We start from the raw sequence: 20,592 nt of genomic DNA, 5'->3' as shown, positions 1-20,592 counted from the left end.
CCCAAAGAAATTTAATAAAATATATCCTACAACAGGAAGGGCTGCCTGCAGAAAGGTACATTCTAACATATTTGGTGAGAATGTGTGGTCATTAAAAAATTCTGGTCTGAGGTTTATTGCTAATTTCAGAGATTGTATAGGTACCTATAATATTGGATCCTAAATCAACTTTGATAAATATTCCAAATGAGAGTCACGACAAATACACCCAGTTGTTAATACAGCAAATATACTTGGCAGCTCAATGTGAAGTTGCTTACTTTTGGAAACAGCTGGTTGCTCCTCCAATCCAGAATGTGATCAAGAGGTTGGACTTTGTGTATAGACTAAATAAACTGACTGCCATAAAAAGACATATGATATATAAATTTGAATATATATGGGATAAATATGTTGCCTGGAAGGCGAAACACAGAAGTAACTTTTATTCTTCTTCTACTGCGCTGTAATTTCTGAAGGGATAGTCAGCCTTCAGCTTTATGGTTGCGCCTTAGACAAAGCAAATATAAGTTGTTTAGAAATAATATGCTAGATGGATTTTCTAAGGATCATCTTTGCTCATTTCTACTCTACGATTATTTTTATTTTTATCTTTCCTTATTTCTGACTAAATGGTTTACTTTTCAATATTTCACTTTAAAGAAGGGGGGTACATATTATAGAGTTTGTTTTATAAGATCCCATTATTTACTGTTTGAAATGCATTAGACTATAAAGTCTGAACATTGGGGTGGATTAACATTGCTTAATTACTATGGTCCTGAATAGTATATATTGTTGCTAACCATATGGATATTAAATATAATTGATTTATGTAGTTGGGAAGGGGGGAGGGGGGGGAGGGGATTTGGGATTGAGCATTGGGGGGATGGAGGGTTATCTATCATATAATTCTCTATCAGTTGTTATTTGATAGTTATGATATTGAGACCTGTGAGTTATTTACGCATGCTCTGGTATAGGCTGCAGCCCCTGCTTTGGTCTTTGGCCTATGCCCAAGTGAATCCTCAGCCTCAGGCCTAGGCGTAGGCCCAACTGGAAGTTTTAACTGAAGGTCAGGTCCCAACACCAGGGCCTGGCCAATTCTTGATACCAGGATCCGGCCCAGAAGCTAGGTCCCGATGCCTGGGCCTCAGCCTAGACCAGAGCTTATTCCTGGGCATAGACCCAGGCCCAGGCGTAATGCAGTGCCCAACATGAAGGCCAGGCCCCAACACCTGGGCCTTAGCATAAGCCAGAATCCAGGCACAGACCTGACATTGGGGCCCGGTCTTTAGGCCGCGTCCCAATGCTTCAGCCTAGGCCAGGTCCCAGGCACAGGCCCAATGCTAGGACTTGACCAAAAGACCAGTTCCCGATGCCAGAAACTGGCCCAGAGGCTGGGTTACAATGCCTGGGCCTTTACCCATCGTCAGGCCCAAGCTGGGAGGTTAGAGTCCAGGCCTCAGTCTTATTTTTTCTTCTTAAAATGACACTGTCCACTGGGGACATGCTGGAATAAATTAACTTCAGCGCATTCTCCTCATCGGAGGACACCGTTTTCCTGTATGGCAATTAATTAACCACTGTACAGCAAAATGGTGCCCTCTGCTGAGAAGGATTCACTAGACCTAATTTACTCTGACGTGTTCCCAGCAGATGGTATCATTTCTAGAAGAAGGAGGAAGAAATAAGAAATAAAACAAGAGGACTCCAAGGCCTGGGATCCAACTTCCATGCATGGGCTTGACCTTCAGCTGAGGCCCTGGCATCAAGTACCGGCCTCCATGCTGGGCCCCAGTATTTGGCCTAGGCCTAGGCTGAGGCTCAGGCATCAGGACTCTGTCTCTGGATTGGGCCTCGGCATCCAGCCTGTGCTCAGGCACTGGCCTAGGCCGAGGCTCAGGAGTCAGGACCCAGTCTCTGGATCAGGCTCTGGCATTGGGCCTGGGCTCAGACTCAGGCATCGGGACTAGGCCTCTGCCTTGCACAGGGCTAAGGCCAAGGTCGCGACATCCTACCAAGGTCATGGTAGGATGTTGCGACCTTGGCCTTAGCAATTCAGCCCTTGCCAAGACCTCAACAGCGAATTCCCACCAGACCAAGTAAGTGAGGACAGGGGAGATCCTAGCCCCAGGATTTTTCAGGATGGGAGGAATGGATGGTAAGGACCAGAGGCCTTTGAAGGCTCTGTTTCTTTTGTTTGTTTGTTTTTTGAGGGGGATTCTAATGTTTTTGGGTTGTTTTTTTTTTAACTAAAGAAACAAATTAAACATTAAATAAAGTGAAATTTGTGGGAATCTCCACCTTCCCCTGAGAAGGAACCAAAAAACAAAACAATTTTTTTTCCCCTGCACACCTCTAGTTGGACATCACTGGTATTGAAATTAGGCTACTGGGTTGCTAGTAGCATTCTTGCTCTAAAATGTCCCTGCAGAACTTGAAGTTATGCATCGCAGAAGCTTTCGTATTATTGCGCGTACACATCGTGCAAATGTAATGAATGCACAAATATAAAATTAAAGATTCCTGTATCTTAAATCGTGCACACACATTTATGTGCACAATACAAACTTCCTGTGCATCAGTGCACATGCCTCTATACTCACTTACAGGGGTGCACACACTCCCGCTCTGATGGCTGGGGAAAAGAGGAATTGAATTCAGACAACAACCGAGGGCCCCGACTTCCAAGGCATGGGATACTGATATGCAGACACAAGGGAAACATACACAGTCATAAAGGAAAAAGCACAGGACTGCTTCTACAGCCAAGTCCTAAAGGGAAAAAAGAAAGCGTACTTGGGGGATACTTGCTGGAGCAGTGGTTACTACCCTTAATCAATATGCCTTTATACTTTTGATGCAACACCAACATTGTTCTCTGCTTCAATAGCAGGGGAAAAGGAGAACTGAATTCAGACAGCACCCAACAAGGGTCTTGACTTTTACAGTCTGGGGAACTAAGCATGAGGGTAACCTGCACAGAGCAGCAGTTACTATCCTTAACAGAAGGCATGGGATTACTACCCTTAACCAATAAGCCTTGATGCTCTTGATGCAACTGCAACATCGCTGTCTGCTTCGAAGGAGGTGGGTGGGGATTGGACGGAAAGATGAATTTGGATTCAGAGACAACCAACAAGAGCCATGACTTCTTTACAGTCTGGGGTGCTGATGCACAGACATTAAGGAAAAAACAGGACTGCTTCTATGGCCAAGTCCATAATCAAAGCACGTCAAGCAGCACTGACTGATACATGGGGATAATTTGCATGGCATGGTTTGCTGGGCAAACTGGATGGACCATTGGTCTTTTTTGCCATTATTTCAATATTTCTATGTTTTAAAATTATTCTCGAAGTCTGCTTGGTTAAAAACAGTTTATGGAATTCTTCAGGAACTTGTCCAAACCTTTTTTAAACCCAGTTATGCTAACCCCATTAATCACATCCTCCAGGAATGAATTCCAAAGTTTAATTGTGCATTGAATGAAAAAGAATGTTCTCTGATTAGTTTTGAATGTCTTGCTTGCTAACTTTATGGCATGTCCCTAGACTTTGTATTTTTTAAAAGCGTACATAACTGATATACATTTACCTGCTCAATTCCATGCATTATTTTATAGACCTATATCATATCCCCACTCAGCCGTCTATTCTCCAAGCTGAAAAGCCCTAACTTTTTTAGCCTTTCTTAGATGAGCCACTCCACTGCCTTTATAATTTAGGTCACCCTGCTCTGTCCAAAGATTAGTGGCATAAATAGTGACTCACTGTGGAAATTCTGAAAAGTTGGAGGACATCAAAGGGAACTAGTGAGAGGCAGCCATGGGTTGTAGCTCTCACTGGACTCCAGGAAGAGAAAGCACTGCTTTCCTCTCTTTTCCATTCAAAGTTTGGAGTGACTTCCATGGGAAGCCAACTGTATCTACAACCAGGAGGTTTTCTTATCCCAGGATCAAAGGAATAGAGGCACTCGTGCAAAGGACTGGGTCACCAGTCAGACAGAGTGCTACCTTTCTTTGTTTTGAAGAAGAGGATTTTTCTGGATTTCAAGAATTGCAAAGTGAGAAGATGCCTTTTCGGAGAGCTAGGAGTGATCCCCAAAGTCCTCCATTAGTACTCAAGTGGTTTGAGGACTTATTTTTTACTTTCAGGACTGTGCTGAAATTGCCTTTGGATTGAGATTATTTCTCCACACTTTGTTAATTCTGGACTGCTTTTCTTGCCTCTAAACTACTTGCTTTTTTTGTCAAACCCAAAAACTCTGTTTTTTTCAGAGTGAGTTCCTTTAGGGCTTTATAGGTTAAGTCTGTCCCCATCACAGAACTCAGATTCCAGAGGTTCACTGAGTTGGAGAGGGCTCTGCAGCATCTAAAGGTGACTCCCTTATAAAAGGTGGCAGGATGGGTACATAGTTATTGAACTTGGCCATTTCCTCTTACTCCTATGGGCTTCCAGCACAATTGGAACTGGGGCTGAGTTCTGGTGCAATGAGCCTTCATTCCAAACTACCTGGAAAATGTTTCCCTCCTGTTCTATATCCCCTGCTAATTCACCTAGCCCAGTCATCACAACAGGCCTAGACCATGGGCCATGCGCTAGGGCTCCTTTTGGAGTCCTGCAATCATGGACTCTAAATCTGGCCATTAAGTGTCACCATTGCACAATGACTGGAACTTCCTCCCCCAGAGCAGTGTTTCCCAACTCTCTCTTGGAGGGCACACCTACCCAGTCAGGTTTTCAGGACTGCCACCTTGAATATGCATGAGGTATGAATATGCAATTATTGAGACCTAGTGTATGCAAATCTATCGCACACATACTCTGGATATCCTGAAAACCTGACTGGTTAGTGTGCCTCCAAGAGAAGGTTGAGAAACACTGCCCTAGAGGCTGTGAATGCAGCATGTTCTCCGCATTTCTGTTGCTTTCATGCAGTGAACTACAGTCAGTTTCTTACCCAGGGACTCTCCTCAGCTATGCTCCACTTACTGAGACCCTTTTTGTTACCACACAATAATGTAGATAAGGTTATTCCCAGACCTCTAGAAACCTCCTCCCACATATTACTGCTTTCATTTTATACTTTACATCATAAAACATGTCCCCCTTTCATAACTATGCATTCATTCTAAAGCTTCATACCAGTCATGGGTTCCATTCTTCCTCATCTTTGAAATAACCACTATGTTCAGTCAGGCTTTGCCAACAGGGTTCCCAGACTTCAAGCATTTGTACATCTGGCATTTCAAACTGTGTTCCTTCCATGCCTGAATCTCATTTTTGTATCCCCCATGTCTATCTCCTCCTATCATCTTTAGGTTCATTTGTGGGTTTTTACACCTTTGGGGTTTGGCAACGTTTTTACAAGATAAAATCACTATGAATGGAGCAGTTTCAAAAACCAGTAAATTTGATATACTTTATTCTGAGCAATAATGGTTTATTTAAGGAAATAAAATAAAATTTTGCCCTTAGGATAGAAAAATTTGATTAATTATGAACTTTATAGTCATAATAGCTTTCTGTCCTTTATGCTTCTATTAGTTTCAAAATCATATGCTGTATATTAAAGGAAAGGAAAGTGAAACATGTATGCATACTGTTTTCTTGTGTGCATTGTGTCTGTTTTTCAGGGATTTCTTTTGGTTGTTCATATAGTATATATCTTTCCTCCTACGTTAGTTTTGTACATTGCTTTGTAGTTTCATAGAGCAGTTTATAAATTTGTTAAATAAATCTTCTTACCTGACCCAAAAGGCCTAGTATTCTAGTTCCTATCAGTCTGAAAACCTTGCTAAATTGTGTAAGATCCATAACATTGGCCACTACTTCAGCTGTTCCTTAACTACCTGTTAAAGAAAAGGGAATCTCAGCATAACTTTTCTTTTGGTAAGCATCATCATATTTCCTAGCATTCTGCACATTTCGCTATTCTTTAGAGATTTCTCCTAAACCACATTTGACTGAATTTCAGGGCACTGATGGTCATGTAAACTCATTGCCATGGACACTTTCTATTTCATTTCTATTGTTTCGGGGCAGAAAGAAGCAGACATTTTTTTGTCACCCGCTGCAACACAGGAGAATGTATCACTCTCCCCTGGCTATTCGGACTAACTCCTTTCTCTGCAGGCAAGAACAGTCATTCACTTCCAAAAAGCCAGCGTCAACGTTTTCTACATCAGGTTGTGCAGCAAAACACTAGGGGGCGGGCACAGGCATTTTTTTTCATGTTGTTTTGTTTTTCTTCTGTTTCATTTATTTTGTATAATTTGTTTCTTTTCTTTCTGTTTAAAACAAAAAAGCAAACAAATGAAATGAGAAAACAAGAAAAATTAATCTGTGGTAAAAAAACAAACCAAAAAAACTTGCATGCCATACCCCTGATCCCCCCCCGGACTGTAGTTGAAAATTTCTTCATGGTGAAAGAGTAATCCCCAGTCATTCCTGCCCCACTACCACCACTATTGGAAATGACACAGCAGACCAAGGCTAGCGCCATTGCAAACTTTTGCCATATATCATGGTGCTGACCAAGTCTGCTGCTGAATATATTCGGATAAAGTTAACATCTAAAATGTTACTTTATCCAGGTATAGTTAGGACAGCTATTTTACCAACCAGTCATGTGAGCATAACTTTAGCAGACTCAATGGGGCGGATTTTCAGAGCCCTGCTTACTTACTTACCTCAATTTCTTTATTAGGTCCTAAAGGTTCCACAGTTCGTAAAAAATACTCGCGTAAGTCCCGGGGTTTTCGGAGGGGGCGTGTGGGGGGCGGGCCCGAACCGCGCGGCGTTTTCGGGGCGTGTCGGGAGCGTTCCGGGGGCGTGGCTACGGCCCGGGGCGGCCCGGGGGCGTGGCCGCGCCCTCCGGACCCGCCCCCAGGTCGCGTCCCGGCGCGCAGGAGGCCCGCTGACGCGCGGGGATTTACGCGGTCCGGGGCGTGGCCGCGCCCTCCGTACCCGCCCCCAGGTTGCGGGGAGGGATACAAATACCTGCCCATGGGACATGCTATTATGGCCAGGAGCTCGCTCTCTCTCTCTCTCTCTCTCTCTCTCTCTCTCTCTCCCCCTCCCTCCCTCCTATGTGTCTGAGATCATTAAAAACCAGTCCCCCAGTGGTTGAATGCAACAGGTCTGGCACTTATCACAGAATCTGACATGGTATCACAATTTGCACTAACTTAGCTCTTCACACAGGTAATTAGTGCACATTGCAATAAATGCTACATTAGCATAAAACACACCCCTTTTGCTATCGCATGTGGTACTTACCGCATTTTGATAAATCCAGGCCAAAAGGTGCTAGAAATTCTATAACCCATCTCTTGCCTCGCAATGGACTGAAGACAGTGTCAGAAAACACACCAATAAATCAATCATCTGCTGATCAGCTATACCCTAAAATATTATATTTAAAGAAAAAAATACTTACCTGAATCAGAATATCTCAGTCTCTGTAGGTCAGGCCAGCTCTTTAAATCCAACTGCCCCACTAGTGTCGATGCCATGTACTTTTTTATATGTATTCTCTATATTGCATTCCCATTTCTCCCAACCCAACACAGGCCCGTGTTTTGGCGACCACCTCTGCCTGCCTCAGGGGTCTCTTTCTTATCTATAATTAAAATAAACACATACATATAAAAAAAACTCTAAAAATGGAAATCCCACAAGGCAATAAACAAAAAACAGAAAACACATACCATGCAATCTTCTAACCTGGTATTACTGCTCTACCACCCGCCAAACCAGAAACCAGATATTTAAACCTTAAGCCGTCATGTCACCCCCGCTTACATAAAGCGCGCATGTTCGACCTTACTAAACACATATATTATGTTGTCTATTGACAGGAGGACCAATCAATTTCTTTATTAGGTCCTAAAGGTTCCACAGTTCGTAAAAAATAGATCCAACATTGTTCTTTGCTAACTGAGAGCAACTATCATGGGCAACCTGTTCCAACACTGCAAAAGTGAAATCAGCAAATGCATCGCTAAGCAATGTGTGATCAAAGGGGCCTCTATTTTCTGATGCGTGATGACACTTTGATGTTCAATCATCCTTGACTGCACCGGTCTCATTGTTTTCCCAATATAAATGCCATATAATGCATTCTACTGCTACAGAGGTGCATCACTTATAGTTATCAAGCACACTTAGAAAGTTTCTCCAAAGGTAAAACATCACCGTCAAATGACTGGGGACAAACAGAGTAACCACCACAGTTATGGTGCCCTGCAGTCCCCACGCTCACAACTGGTGGCTCCTCCGTCTCATTGAAACTTGACCGGACAATCATGTCATGTTCATTCCATCCCTTCATAAATGCAAAAATTGGCACATCCCAAAATAAAAGATATAACTGTAGAACTTTCCAATGTTTTTTGATACATCGCTGAATCTTAAAAATTTGCGGAAAAAATGGTAAAGTACGAATTAACTGGTTCTCTTGATCATGGATGTAATAGTAGATCCTGACTGATATATCGTGCATCTTTATTTGCCCTATTAATCACACTACCAGGGTAACCCCCCTGGGCAAAATGTCTCTTCATTTCCAATGCCTTAAGTTTAAATTCATCTAGTAACGAACATACCCTCCTCAAGCAAAAGAATTGTCCCACAGATAAGTTGTCACAGAGTCTTTGGGGATGCCAGCTCCGAAAATCTAACAAAGTATTCTGATCTGTGGGTTTTTTATACAACAATAACTGCAGATTATGAGGTCCATTTCTGATTTTAATGTCCAAAAACACCACTTCACTCATACTAAAGATATAAGTAAATTTCAGATTGTGATCACATCTATTAAGCATGTTATGAAATGTTCAAACTCAGTCTGACTACTGGACCATAAGATAAAATATCATCAATATAACGATGCAAAAGTCTCACAAGGTTGTTAAATGGAAAATCAGACAACCAAAGTTTTTCAACACATGCCACATATAAGTTTGCCACATCTGGTGCCATTAGTGTGCCCATGGTGACCCCTTTCACTTGAATATAAAGCATCCTATGAACATGTAGAAGTTTTCTTTTAAGGGCATACACAACTAATTCACAAATTTGTTGAACTGTTAATTTTTTTATATGAGTTTTTCTAAAGTGATGAGTGGGGAATTTGAATCATATATGCTATTTGCCTTTCTGTTTTTACTTCCTTTTATTGAAATTCTTTATAACATCACCAAACTCAAGCCTAGATTCATCATTTTGCTATAAATATAGCAAAAATAGCGCCCACTAATTTTCCTAGTACCGCATCGCATAAGTATTTTATCACTACGCACATTAAATTTTCCTGGTAACGCATCGCAGAGGTATTTTATTGCAACGCACCATGGGGCGGATTTTCAGAGCCCTGCTCGCCTAAATCCACCCAAATCCAGGTGGATTTAGGCGAGCAGGGCCCTGCACGCCGGTGAGCCTATTTTACATAAACGTCGCGGCGTTTAGGGGGCGTGCCGGGAGCGTTTCGGGGGCGGGCCCGGGGGCGTGGTTACGGCCCGGGGCGGCCCGGGGGCGTGCCTACGCCCTCCGGACCTGACCCCAGGTCGCGTCCCGGTGCGGGAGGCGAAAATCCCTCAACAAAGGTAAGGGGGGGGCTTAGACAGGGCCGGGTGGGTGGGTTAGGTAGGGGAAGGGAGGGGAAGGTGAGGGGAGGGCAAAAGGAAGTTCCCTCCGAGGCCGCTCCGATTTCGGAGCGGCCTCGGAGGGAACGGGGGTAGGCTGCGCGGCTCGGCGCGCGCCAGCTATACAGAATTCATAGCCTTGCGCGCGCCGATCCAGGATTTTAGTGGATACGCGCGGCTCCGCGCGTATCTACTAAAATCCAGCGTACTTTTGCTGGCGCCTGATGCGCCAGCAAAAGTACGCCTATTCGCGTTTTTTGAAAATCTACCCCATTAAATCTATCGTACCCGTGTTATTTTTACATCGCAAGCTGAGAAGTCCCATTGCATGCTTTGTTTCTGACCGGACAGCTTTTATTGCGTATTAGGCTGCTGGCAAAAGAGAGAGAGAGAGAGAGCCTCTTTAGAGGCTCACCAAAAAGTTAACTATTTATACCACTGAAAGAGGGGGCATTATGAATTTGGGGTGAGGTTTGTGGGGTGAGTTTGGTTTTGGGGAGCAGTTTTACATGCACAGTCATATGTACAAACAGCACAGTTATCATCAGTGAAGATTTAATGTGATTTGGAGTGATGAAAGGTGATAGAAGAATAGATTTGTTCCATGTTCTCTCTCATGGTTGTAGCTAGGTAGAGTGCATCAAGCAAGGTAGAGAGAACATGGTAAAAATCTACTCTTCTTTCACCTTTCATCACTCCAAATCACATTAAATCTTCTCTGGTGGTAACTATGCTGTTTGTCTCTATGACTGTGGATATAAAACTGCCCCCCAAAACCCAACTCACCCCCCAAATCTCACCCCAAGTTCATAATGCCCCCTCTTACAGTGGTATAAAAAGTTCATATATAAGTGAGTCTCTGCAGAGTCTCTCTCTCTCTCTCTCTCTCTCTCTCTCACCGCAATTCATGATAAAAACATTTTCAGCTGCTAACGCAGGCACAACGCACAGGAAAAAAGTGTAGTTATTACTTGTGTTGCTGTGCATTACTCTATCGCATGCCATGCTAACTGGCCTCATTTCCATAAACCCCTCTCACTTGAATACAAATGAAAAATTTGCATATGCGGTATTTATTGCAGATGTTAGGGCCCTATTACGTGCAATAATGTCCTAATGCATTTTGATAAATGTCCTTGTTACATCCATATTCTCAAATCACTACATTGACTATCTGTTTCCACATACAGTTCAAGCTCTTCTTATTCACCTCAAGAATCTTCACTCTGCAGCTTCTCACTGCCTCTCCTCTCTTATCTCTCCCTACACTCCTCGACTATTCATCAGGCAAGTCATTACAATTTCCTTCTCCTCTACCTCCAATTCCCAACTCCATGATTTTCAGCTGGCTGCAACATATGCTTGGAATAGTCTTCCTGTGTTGGTGCATCATGTTTCCTCTCTTGCCTTATTCAAACCCAGGCTAAAAACCCACCCTTTTTGAGGCTGCTTTTGATTATTAGGAATATGCAATTGTTTAAAACAAATGCACAAAACGCAACAATTAAGGCCAATTTGTTTCATTTGGGGGCCACCCAAATGAAACAAACCATGTTCGTTGCATTTGTTTTAAATGAATGCATTGGGTCTAGACCTTAGGCCCAAGACTGGGGTTTTGCCTAGGGCATAGGCCGAGGACCAAAGCAGGGACCGATGCCTATGCCCGAGCCGATGCTGTGTACTTGGCTGAGCGCGCCCCCCCCCCCCCCCCCCCGAACAAACTTACCTGATCCATCGGGTATCCAGGGGAGCAGCCAGGCTAGGTCCTAATGTCTGGGCCTCAGCCCAGGTGGGAGCCTGGACCCAGGCCTGATGCCAAGGCCCAACTTCTTTTCTTCTTCAACTGATTCTGTCCACTGAGGTTGTGTCATAGTTAATTAACTCTGGTGCATTCACCCCAGTGAATGGCACCATTTTAATGTACAGCAATGGAGAAGAGGCCCCAGCATCTGAACCCAGACTCCAGGCCGGGCCATAATATCTGGTCTGGGTCTGGGTTGAGGCCCTGATGTCAGGATCCGGCCTCCGGGCCAGGCTACAGCATCAAACCTGGGCCCAGGCTCCAGGCTAGGCTCAGGCATCGGAACTCATCCTGCGGGCCAGGCCCTGGCATCAGGCCTTGGTTCAGGTTGAGGCCCTGGCATCAGGACCCAGCCTGGCTGCTCCCCTGGCCTTGAGCAGGATGAGGCTGAGGTTGCGGCGACCTACCACAGTCTCAATCTTTCAAGGCAGAGGCTTCAGCCTGGGCCTAGGCCAAGGCCAAGGTGTTGGGATTTGGCCTTTGGGCCAGACCATGGCATCAGGCCTGGGTCTGTACTCTGGCCTAGGCCAAAGCCAAGGCCAAAGTCATGGTCACGGTAACCTACTGAGGTCTTGGCCTACACAAGGTCGAGGCTTTGGCCTGGGCCTAGGCTTCGCCAGCAGATTCCCACCCCGAACTTGGTAAGTGGGGGCCTGGCCCAGGCATATTTCAGGGTGGGTGAGAGGCCTTGGGAGGCCCCGGTTTTTTTTTTATTTTGATTCATTTTTTTCACACAAATGAAATGAATCAAACATTGCATAAAACAAAATTAATGGGAAAAAACCTCTGAAAATAAACAGAAAAACAAAAACAAATTTTTTTCCTTGCACATCCCTATTGTTTATCCTGCTTACAACCTTACAGGGTCATTTATCAAATTGCGATGTGCCGTTATCGCGTTTGTTAGGGCCTTATCGCAAGCAATAAGACCCTAACGCACACAATACTGGCTGTATCGCAGCAGTACTATTTAAATCAGGGGAAGGGGAGGAGTGTGGGTGGGGTTTGGGTGGAGTTATGGCTGGGCAGCGTTGAGGGTGATAATGTTTTACACATTATCACCAGCAGCGCCGCAGGAAATTCCACCTTTTCCCGTGGCACTATGGGGGCAATAGTGTGTGGCGCGGCTGCACTGAGGTGGGCAAAACCACACCCCCGTGATGCAGCTGGCTGCACACTATCGCCCCCCTGACCCTTTTTTTCCCACGAGCCATCATGATGGCCTTCTATAATTATAGCAGAATGATGAATCCCGGGGTTAGTGATATTAACCATTTTCTTAATAAAAGAAATTCCTTAATTGTCTTTTGCTGTATATGTGTGTCTTGATTTGATTGTAAGCTTTACTGAGAAGGGACTTACTTGACTTTGTACAATGCTACATATATTAAATAGTACTACAGAAGCAATAAGTAGTACTAAGTAGTAAAATTGAATTGATCAAAATCCCTTTTACATTATCATTGTGCATACCAAGTGAAGGGAGAAATTCTCCCCTGCTATCATATCCACAGCAAATACTTATTCCTCCTGTTTTAGCAAAAGATTCTTGTCCTTCTTATGTGGGGAAAACATTTTACTGCATAGGTATCTGATCAGGAGTACACTGGTGATGCAAAGTTTCCATGTGACTTGCATGCTCACCAGTCCTTTCTTTATAAGATGTGCTCACAACACATTCAGTAAGTCCCCTAGATAAAATGAGATGAGTCTTTGCCTGGTTCCTGTGCTTAAAAGATAGACCAGTGAGATGCAGATGGGATTAGCTACTCCTTATCTTCATGTCGTAAAAGATCTATGATCTCTTTATAATCAGCATGTATGGTATTAAAGGCCTACTTAATGAATGCTAGTTTTGGCTGGCAATAGCAATGCTTTAAAACAAAAATGTCTAAGAAGTTTTTCTTTATTACTTAGTAAGACTTCAATTGAGTACAGAAAAGATGGGGGTAGAGGTTGTATTTATTTACATTTTACACAATAATGGTTGCCAAAAAGTTTATTCCTGAACAGATATTGAATAAGCACTGGGTAGGGCTCTGAGTTTGCGATCAAGATAAAGTCTCTTTGCCTACACTGCAATCAAGCAGGAATAGGATGTCATTATTGCTAGTAAATCCAAAAAATAGAAAAAAAAATTGTACTTTTCCCTCATAAACGTCCTTGTAATCTCCTAGCACTATAAATAACACTACTCAGCAGTCAAGGAGAAAATACATGACTGCCATTCTCACATTCCATAGGTTCATAGGATATGCTAATACCCCAGATTCCCTGGAATTGATTCACAGAGAGCTCATATGCTGTTTGGGAAAATAGATCAATATGGTAGCTATCCAGGTCAAGATGATGACTAAAACCCCTATAATAATTGTAGAGGCAACCTTAAATCCTTTATGCAGACATTATAAATCATTTCAATTTGTAATTAAAAATTAACAATCTAACATCTTTAGTGTGGAAATATTTCAGTGTGTCAGATGCCCAATATGCAGAGTTATAGAGAATGGAATTCTCATCTAGCCCATGAATTTAATTTTTTAAGCAATGTTCCATGCCTTATGATATATGTCTTTGGCTCTACGGATGGCAATCCTATTACTTAAAACCTGGTCCAAATTCCACCGCAGCCCTTTAAGTCAAGACCAAAAATCTGTCACACCTCATCCAGAGATGGTGTGGGTAATATAAGACAGGTCTGGAATCCTGTTACAGTGTAGCCAGTGTTTCATGCCTGGTGGTCAGTGCAAAGATAGAAGTTCATGTTATGGAAGCATAGAATATGATGGCAGATAAGGAGCATTAAGGGCCATCTAGTCTGCCCAACTTACTTTTTGGTACAATGCCATTTGCCTCGCTTGATCTATGGCTTTCTCTTCACTTCTTTGCAACCAAAAATTCTCTTTGCTTATCCCATGCTTTCTTGAATTCTGTTTCTGCTCTTGCCTCTTGTCTCACTGGGAGATGGTTACCCAGTACAAAAAATTGTGTATTACTATATATTGACTTACAAAAGGTGAATCGACAGGCTAGTTAGGGGACCTATGAGATATTTCCTCTTTTCTTCAGGGGAATAAGAAAGGGGGCAAGATCTATCAGGCCCTTTGCTCTATCCTCTATCCTCTCTCCCCGTTCCCCCGCCACTACCACTACCACTAGGAGGAAGGGGACCACCAGAAGTCTGCCAGGCCTCCCCCTCTTTCAAGGAGGCAGGGCTACAAACAGATTTTTTAAATTTGACTCAGGGTACCTGTGAGCCTAGTCAGGTGATCAGAATCCCACAACAACAATCACCAACTTCTGAATGATGCTGAATCCTTCCACAGCGTACATAACTAAGGAAACACTATCCACCAAATAAAAAGGGTCATTCATCAAAATGCATTTAATGCATGCGTTATTGTTCATAACGCATGTCGCAAATGTAATATTTTTTTGAGGGGAGGAGTTTAGGTGGGATTTAGTTAAATGAGGGGCAATATTGCACCGAGCGATAGCATAATACATGCTATTGCACAATTTTAATGCCAGAAATAACTACACCTTTTTCCCTGATATGCCCGAAATGGCCCTAATGCAATTTGCAATAATTTTTTTGAATTGCATTTTGGCCATTTCTAGGCTTGGGAAGGAAGGGGAGTGAGGAGGGAGGGAGAGAGGGAGAGAGAAAGCCTCTGTGGAGGGGCTCACTGTGTACACCTATTTATTTCTCTATAGAAGGGCCATCTAATAGGTCGAGTTGAAGTGCTAGTGGTGGTTTGACGTCATTTGGAGTGAGGGAAGTCTCACAAAGATGAAATTTTGTACTATGTAATCTCACCCTAGTTTCATGGTACCCTGTTATAGAGTCCATCAAGCTAGAGTGAGAGGACATAGTAGAAATTTCATCTTTGTGAGACTTTCCTTACTCCTGATGACGTCAATTCTTTACCAAGATGTACTGTGCTGTTTGTACATCTCACTCTACATGCGAAACTGGGCCCTAAACACTAAACCACCACCAACACCTCACCTCAACCTATTAGATGGCCCTCCTATAGAGATATAAATACTTCACTACTATGTAGGCCTTGCAGATGGTCTTGGTTTCAGTCTCTTTCTCTCTCTCACTCACAAAAAATAGAGATTGTTGCAGGACATGCTAAGTTTACCACACCATACAATACTACTGATACAAAGCAGTAAGTTGTCATTTCTGAACCTTAATCCTAATGCAATTCTCTGTTCATCCTTTTGATTTTCCCAAGGGCCAGTCAAATGAAACTGAACCATAACCAATGACAATATTTGCAACTTCTTTTAGAAGGGTCTGACATCCACCAGTTAAGGCTAGTACCTTACAGTTCAGATGGATTCAATTATTAAGCTTTTGGTAGGTGTGCCTATCACAGTTAAACTTTAGAGTCAAAGCGGATCAATTGAATATTTATGGAACAATTTTTAAACTGTCCACATTGGGATAACCTTTTAATCTGCGACCTTTGCACTAATTCTTAAAGCAAAAGTATTTGTGTACTTTCACTCTGAAATTAGCCACAGTCACTTGTAGGGATGTGCATTCATTTTAACCAAATTTGAAAAACACAATGAATAAGGGCAAATTAATTTCTTTTGGGGGCCCCAAAAAGAACTGAGGCCCCCCCCCCCCCCCCAAGAATTAAACAAATCCTATTCATTGCATTCGGTTAAAAAGAATCTCCCCTCAGGCCTATGCCTAAGCCTGAAGATGGGTCCTCACCCAGGGAATAAACCGAGGCCCAAAGCAGGCACTGCAGCCTTTTCCCAAGTACGAGGCCAGTGTGTTGGCCCAGGTCAAGGCCCAAGGACAGGGCATTGCCTAGGCATAGGGTGTGATTGCATTGGACAGTGGCCTATGCCCGAGAGTAATACCAGGATCTTGGCCTAGGCCTGGGCTCAATGCCAGGGTCTCAGCTGAAACGTGAACAAAGGCCCAGGCCCCCCCCCCCCCCCCACCAAATATTTTGCCAGAGTTAAAAATTTACTGACCTCCACTTACCTGATGTGTCAGGGGATCTGATGCTGTGGCCAGGCCAAGTCCTGATGCCTGGGCCTCAGTCTAGAACAAGGCTCTTGCCCAGGCCCGTGACCAGGCCTAGGCCAAGACTTTGGGACTACGCCTTCAAACCTCAGCCTTGCATAGAGCTAGGTCTAGGTCACGGTGTCCTATTGCGGCCTAGACCTATGCAAGGCTGAGTCTTCAGTCTGAGCCAAGGCCTCGCCAGCGGATCCCCACCAGACCAGGTAAGTGGGGGCCAGAGGCAATCCTGAGTTGGAGGGATGGGTGGTGGGGAGAGGAAGCCTTGAAAGGCCCCATTTCATTTTTTTTTCTTTTTCTTTTTTTATGTTTGATTCTTTTTTTTTTTAAGAAATGAATTAAACATTAAATGAAATGAAATTCATGTGGGAGAAACCCCCCCCAAAAAGAAACCAAAAACCAAAACAAATTTTTTACCCCTGCTCATCCTTAGTCACTTGCAGCTTCTTTTTATGCCGGTAGATTTTTTGCTGGAAAAGGATGCACAAAGATTTGAAAATGCCATCTACACCAACCTAAACACCTTTCCCCCCTCCCCGCCCCACCCCTGGAAATGCCTTCTCCTAATGTGGATAAAAGCACGTTCGCCGTTAAACAATACGCAGAAGTTTGGCTGTATTGAGGGAGGGCAATTATCAGACAGTTGATTAACGTCTGATAATTGTTTCTTGATCATAAATAAAGTGTAGCAGCAGCAGCAGCAGCAACATCAATTTACACTGAAAAATTTTCACATGTTTTCTATTGCTCTAACTAGATCAAAAGCAAGCAAATAAAAATGGAAGCTGGAGTCTGCACATACTTTTCGGATCACAACAAACCTGGCTAGTTTTCAACGACAAGGTACCCCAGCATACATTCTGATTGAATATCAGCTTCTTATGCAGCTAAGAACATGTAGGTACAATAGTGTAAACTATGGGGTAGATTTTCAAAGGGTTGCGCACGTAAGATACGCGTAAGATACGCACGCAACCCCCAAAAACCTACCCCTGCCTCCACCTGCCCGCGCCGAGCCTATCTTGCATAGGCTCGGCAGCGCGCGCAAGCCCCAGGACGCGTGTATGTCCCGGGACTTGCAAAAAGGGGCGTGGCCTGAGCCTCCAGGCACAGCGGCCATTTGCCACTGTGCCCAGGATCGCGGGCCGGCCGTCGGCTGGCGCGCGTAACTTCCTCAACAAAAGTAAGGGGGGGTTCTAGGTAGGGCTGGGGGGCAGGTAAGATAGGGGAAGGGAGGGGAAAGTACAGGGGGTGGAAGGAAAGTTCCCTCCGAGGCCGCTCCGATTTCAGAGCGGCCTCGGAGGGAACAGAGGCAGGCTGCATGGCTTGGCGCGCAAGTTGCACAATTGTGCACCCCCTTACGTGCGCCGACCCTGGATTTTATAACATGCGCGCTAATACGCGCATCTTATAAAATCAGGACATCTTTTAAAATCTACCCTATACTGTATATTGTCTGATGGCAAAAAGTCAATTTAGCCAGTTATGGATGATCTAGGCAGGTTAACTATTTTTACAAAAAGATTTCTAAGCCTTCAAAATTTTGCTTCATACTCCAAATGCCTTCAGGAATACTGTGAATAGAAATTCCATGTGTGGTGGGGGAAGATTATAGCAGTGATGTTATACCACCATCCACCGAATCAAAATGGTGAAACTGTTTAATGCTAACTGAAATTAGACAAGCTACTAAAATTGGAAACAAAATAATAAATAAGAGATTTCAGTTACCTCTAATAGTGACCAGGTGAATCATCAAGGCATGCTAGGGAGAAATGTTTACAGATGCCATAAATGTCTGCTTTATGGAGCTGGTGGTCCTAGAACCGACAAGAGAGGGGGTATTTAAACCAGACAAATGCAAGCCCCCACACCCATGACACCATTGAGAAGGAGCCCCCAATGCCACTGCCAAATTCCTTAGTCATTCGTAATCAGATTTACTGTGTCATGCAATGTTAACCACCTAGAATGATAGTGCAGTACTATGCAAGTATTTGAAATAAATAAATAAATACACAGATAGATAGATAGATAGATAGATAGATAGATAATAGCGCTCTGCAGTCCCTTCTGCCTCTAAAGAATGGGATCTCCTCTCAAACGAGTATCTATTCTGGAGTTGGGGGTAGGGAGACAGAGTTGTCAGGAGCACCTGGGGGTGGGGGGTTGTCTGAGCTAGGAGGAAGTGAAGATGCCCTGGAGGGGTAAGCGTGAAAAGGCGGATAGATGGATGGTGCAGGGATGTCCTGGAAGGGGCAGGCTTGATTCATAGGGAAGTTGGAGGAGGGAGGGTGCAGGAGTTCCCCTTTGAGGGCAGACTTGAACTCTTCTTGTTGGGATGGAGGAGTGAAGGAGGTTATGGTGAGGCCTCCAACAGGCCTCTCTGTCAGGTGAAGGGAGACTGGGAGGGATGGGTATATCCCAGGGAGGTTTGAAAGGGGAATTCCCTGCAGGGAGCCTTTTTTTTAACAGAAGGAGGGAGGGAGTGGGGATGCCCCATAAGGAACTCATCTCGATCATGGGAGGGAAGGAGGAAGTAATAGCCCTGCCCTGTTACTTCAAGTTGGATAGCAAGGAGGATGTGGGCACTTCAGAGATGCTCAACACGTTTGCTTAAATTGCTCATGTGTTATATTCTTCTTCCAATTGTGATTCCTCCTGGCCTTCTATATGTTGGCAAGACCTCACGACCATTAAGGAAATGGATCTATAAACATTGTAGTAATATCAACAGGTCCAATGTGAATGCCTTTCTAGTTCTACATTGTTCAAGTGTACATCATGATATTTCTGATTTGTAATTCTTTGTAACTGACATGATTTGGGCACATCACAGGGGAGGAGACATGGACCGGCATCTTTTACAACATAAATAGTGTTGGGTTTTTAACTTATGTTCACTCCTGCCATCCGGCTTGAATCGTGAGATTGAATGGCCTGTGCTGGATAATAATTCCTGCTCTCTCTTCCTTGCTCTTTACTTGTATATTGTTTATCCCTTTTTGTTTGTGTTATATTACATTTTATTTCCCTTCATAATGCCCTGCACTTTGTTCCTCTATAATTTTCTCACGCTTGGTCATTCAGGATCATGTGACTAGTTTGTGCCTTTTTTTGACAGCTTTTTACTATCTTACTGGGAGTGCAGTTTTAGTTCTTTGATATGTGAATCACTGCTCCTTTCAATTGAATCATTTATTTCCCTGATTATCCATTTAGGTATATTTTCTACAGTCTTTTGTTTGCTTTCTTATTTAGATTTCATTGATTCTAGATGCTGTTTTGTATCCTTATTTCATATTATGATGTATAACTAGGTTTTGTTTTGTAACTCTTGCTTTCTTCTTACAGCTCAGGCCCTCTCGATGAAGCTGCTTGGCGAAACATGCCCATGTCAGGGGACCTACTCGTGCTGGAACTGACTGTTATTTGAACTCTTAATACAACTTGAACTAGATTTATTTCCGAAATCTCAGAACTATGCCTGTATCCCTTACCTTAGGAACTTTTTTTAACTTTGAATGTTTTTGAATTTTGTACATTTATTTATGTATTTAAATATTTTTCATCCGCCTACATTATTGTCATGCTAAATGAGGTATATTATAATAAAACAAACACAAATATAAAAATGTAATGCAAAATATACAGTATAATACAGCAATTCATTATAACTATGCTGCATTGCACTTTGCTATTAGCCAAAAGCTTCCTAGTAAAGGGCAGTCTTCAGCTGTTTCCTGAACACTGCTATATAGCTAATTTGCCTCATTTGGTTAGGCAATGCATTCCAACATATTGGCCCAAAAATAGCAAGTGTACAATTCCTCATGCTGGCAAGATGAGCAATTTTGACGGTTGGTACTATAAACAAACTTTTACTGCTAAACCGCAAAGTTCTCTCTGGAGCATATGGAATCCGGGGAGATTTTAAATAATGTGGCCCATTGAGTTTCATTTTAAATACTAAAGTTAATTTGTTGCTTTATGGGCAACCAGTGTAGTTCTTTCAGAACCGGTGTGAATCGTATGTTCATTCCGCTGTCTGCCTGAAACCAGGTGAGTGGCGGAATTTTGTAAAATCTGTAACTCTTTTAGACT

The 20,592-nt window shown here is 43.3% G+C and overlaps 1 long non-coding RNA gene across 1 annotated transcript in view; it reads left to right on the top strand.

Moving 5' to 3' along the window:
- The window catches only part of LOC115090620, a 62,015-nt gene extending 41,723 nt beyond the window's left edge, over positions 1-20,292 (top strand). The window contains exons 3-4 of the long non-coding RNA XR_003856431.1: positions 17,246-17,331; positions 19,843-20,292. This is a non-coding gene — a long non-coding RNA (uncharacterized LOC115090620). The remainder of the gene's footprint in view (positions 1-17,245; positions 17,332-19,842) is intronic.
- Positions 20,293-20,592: the final 300 nt, after the last annotated feature.

This window comes from Rhinatrema bivittatum, chromosome 4 (genome assembly GCF_901001135.1).
Source record: "Rhinatrema bivittatum chromosome 4, aRhiBiv1.1, whole genome shotgun sequence".
Classification (NCBI taxonomy): domain Eukaryota; kingdom Metazoa; phylum Chordata; class Amphibia; order Gymnophiona; family Rhinatrematidae; genus Rhinatrema; species Rhinatrema bivittatum.
The sequence above is the reverse complement of the archived record's forward strand: the minus strand, read 5'-3'. Positions and strand labels throughout refer to the sequence as shown.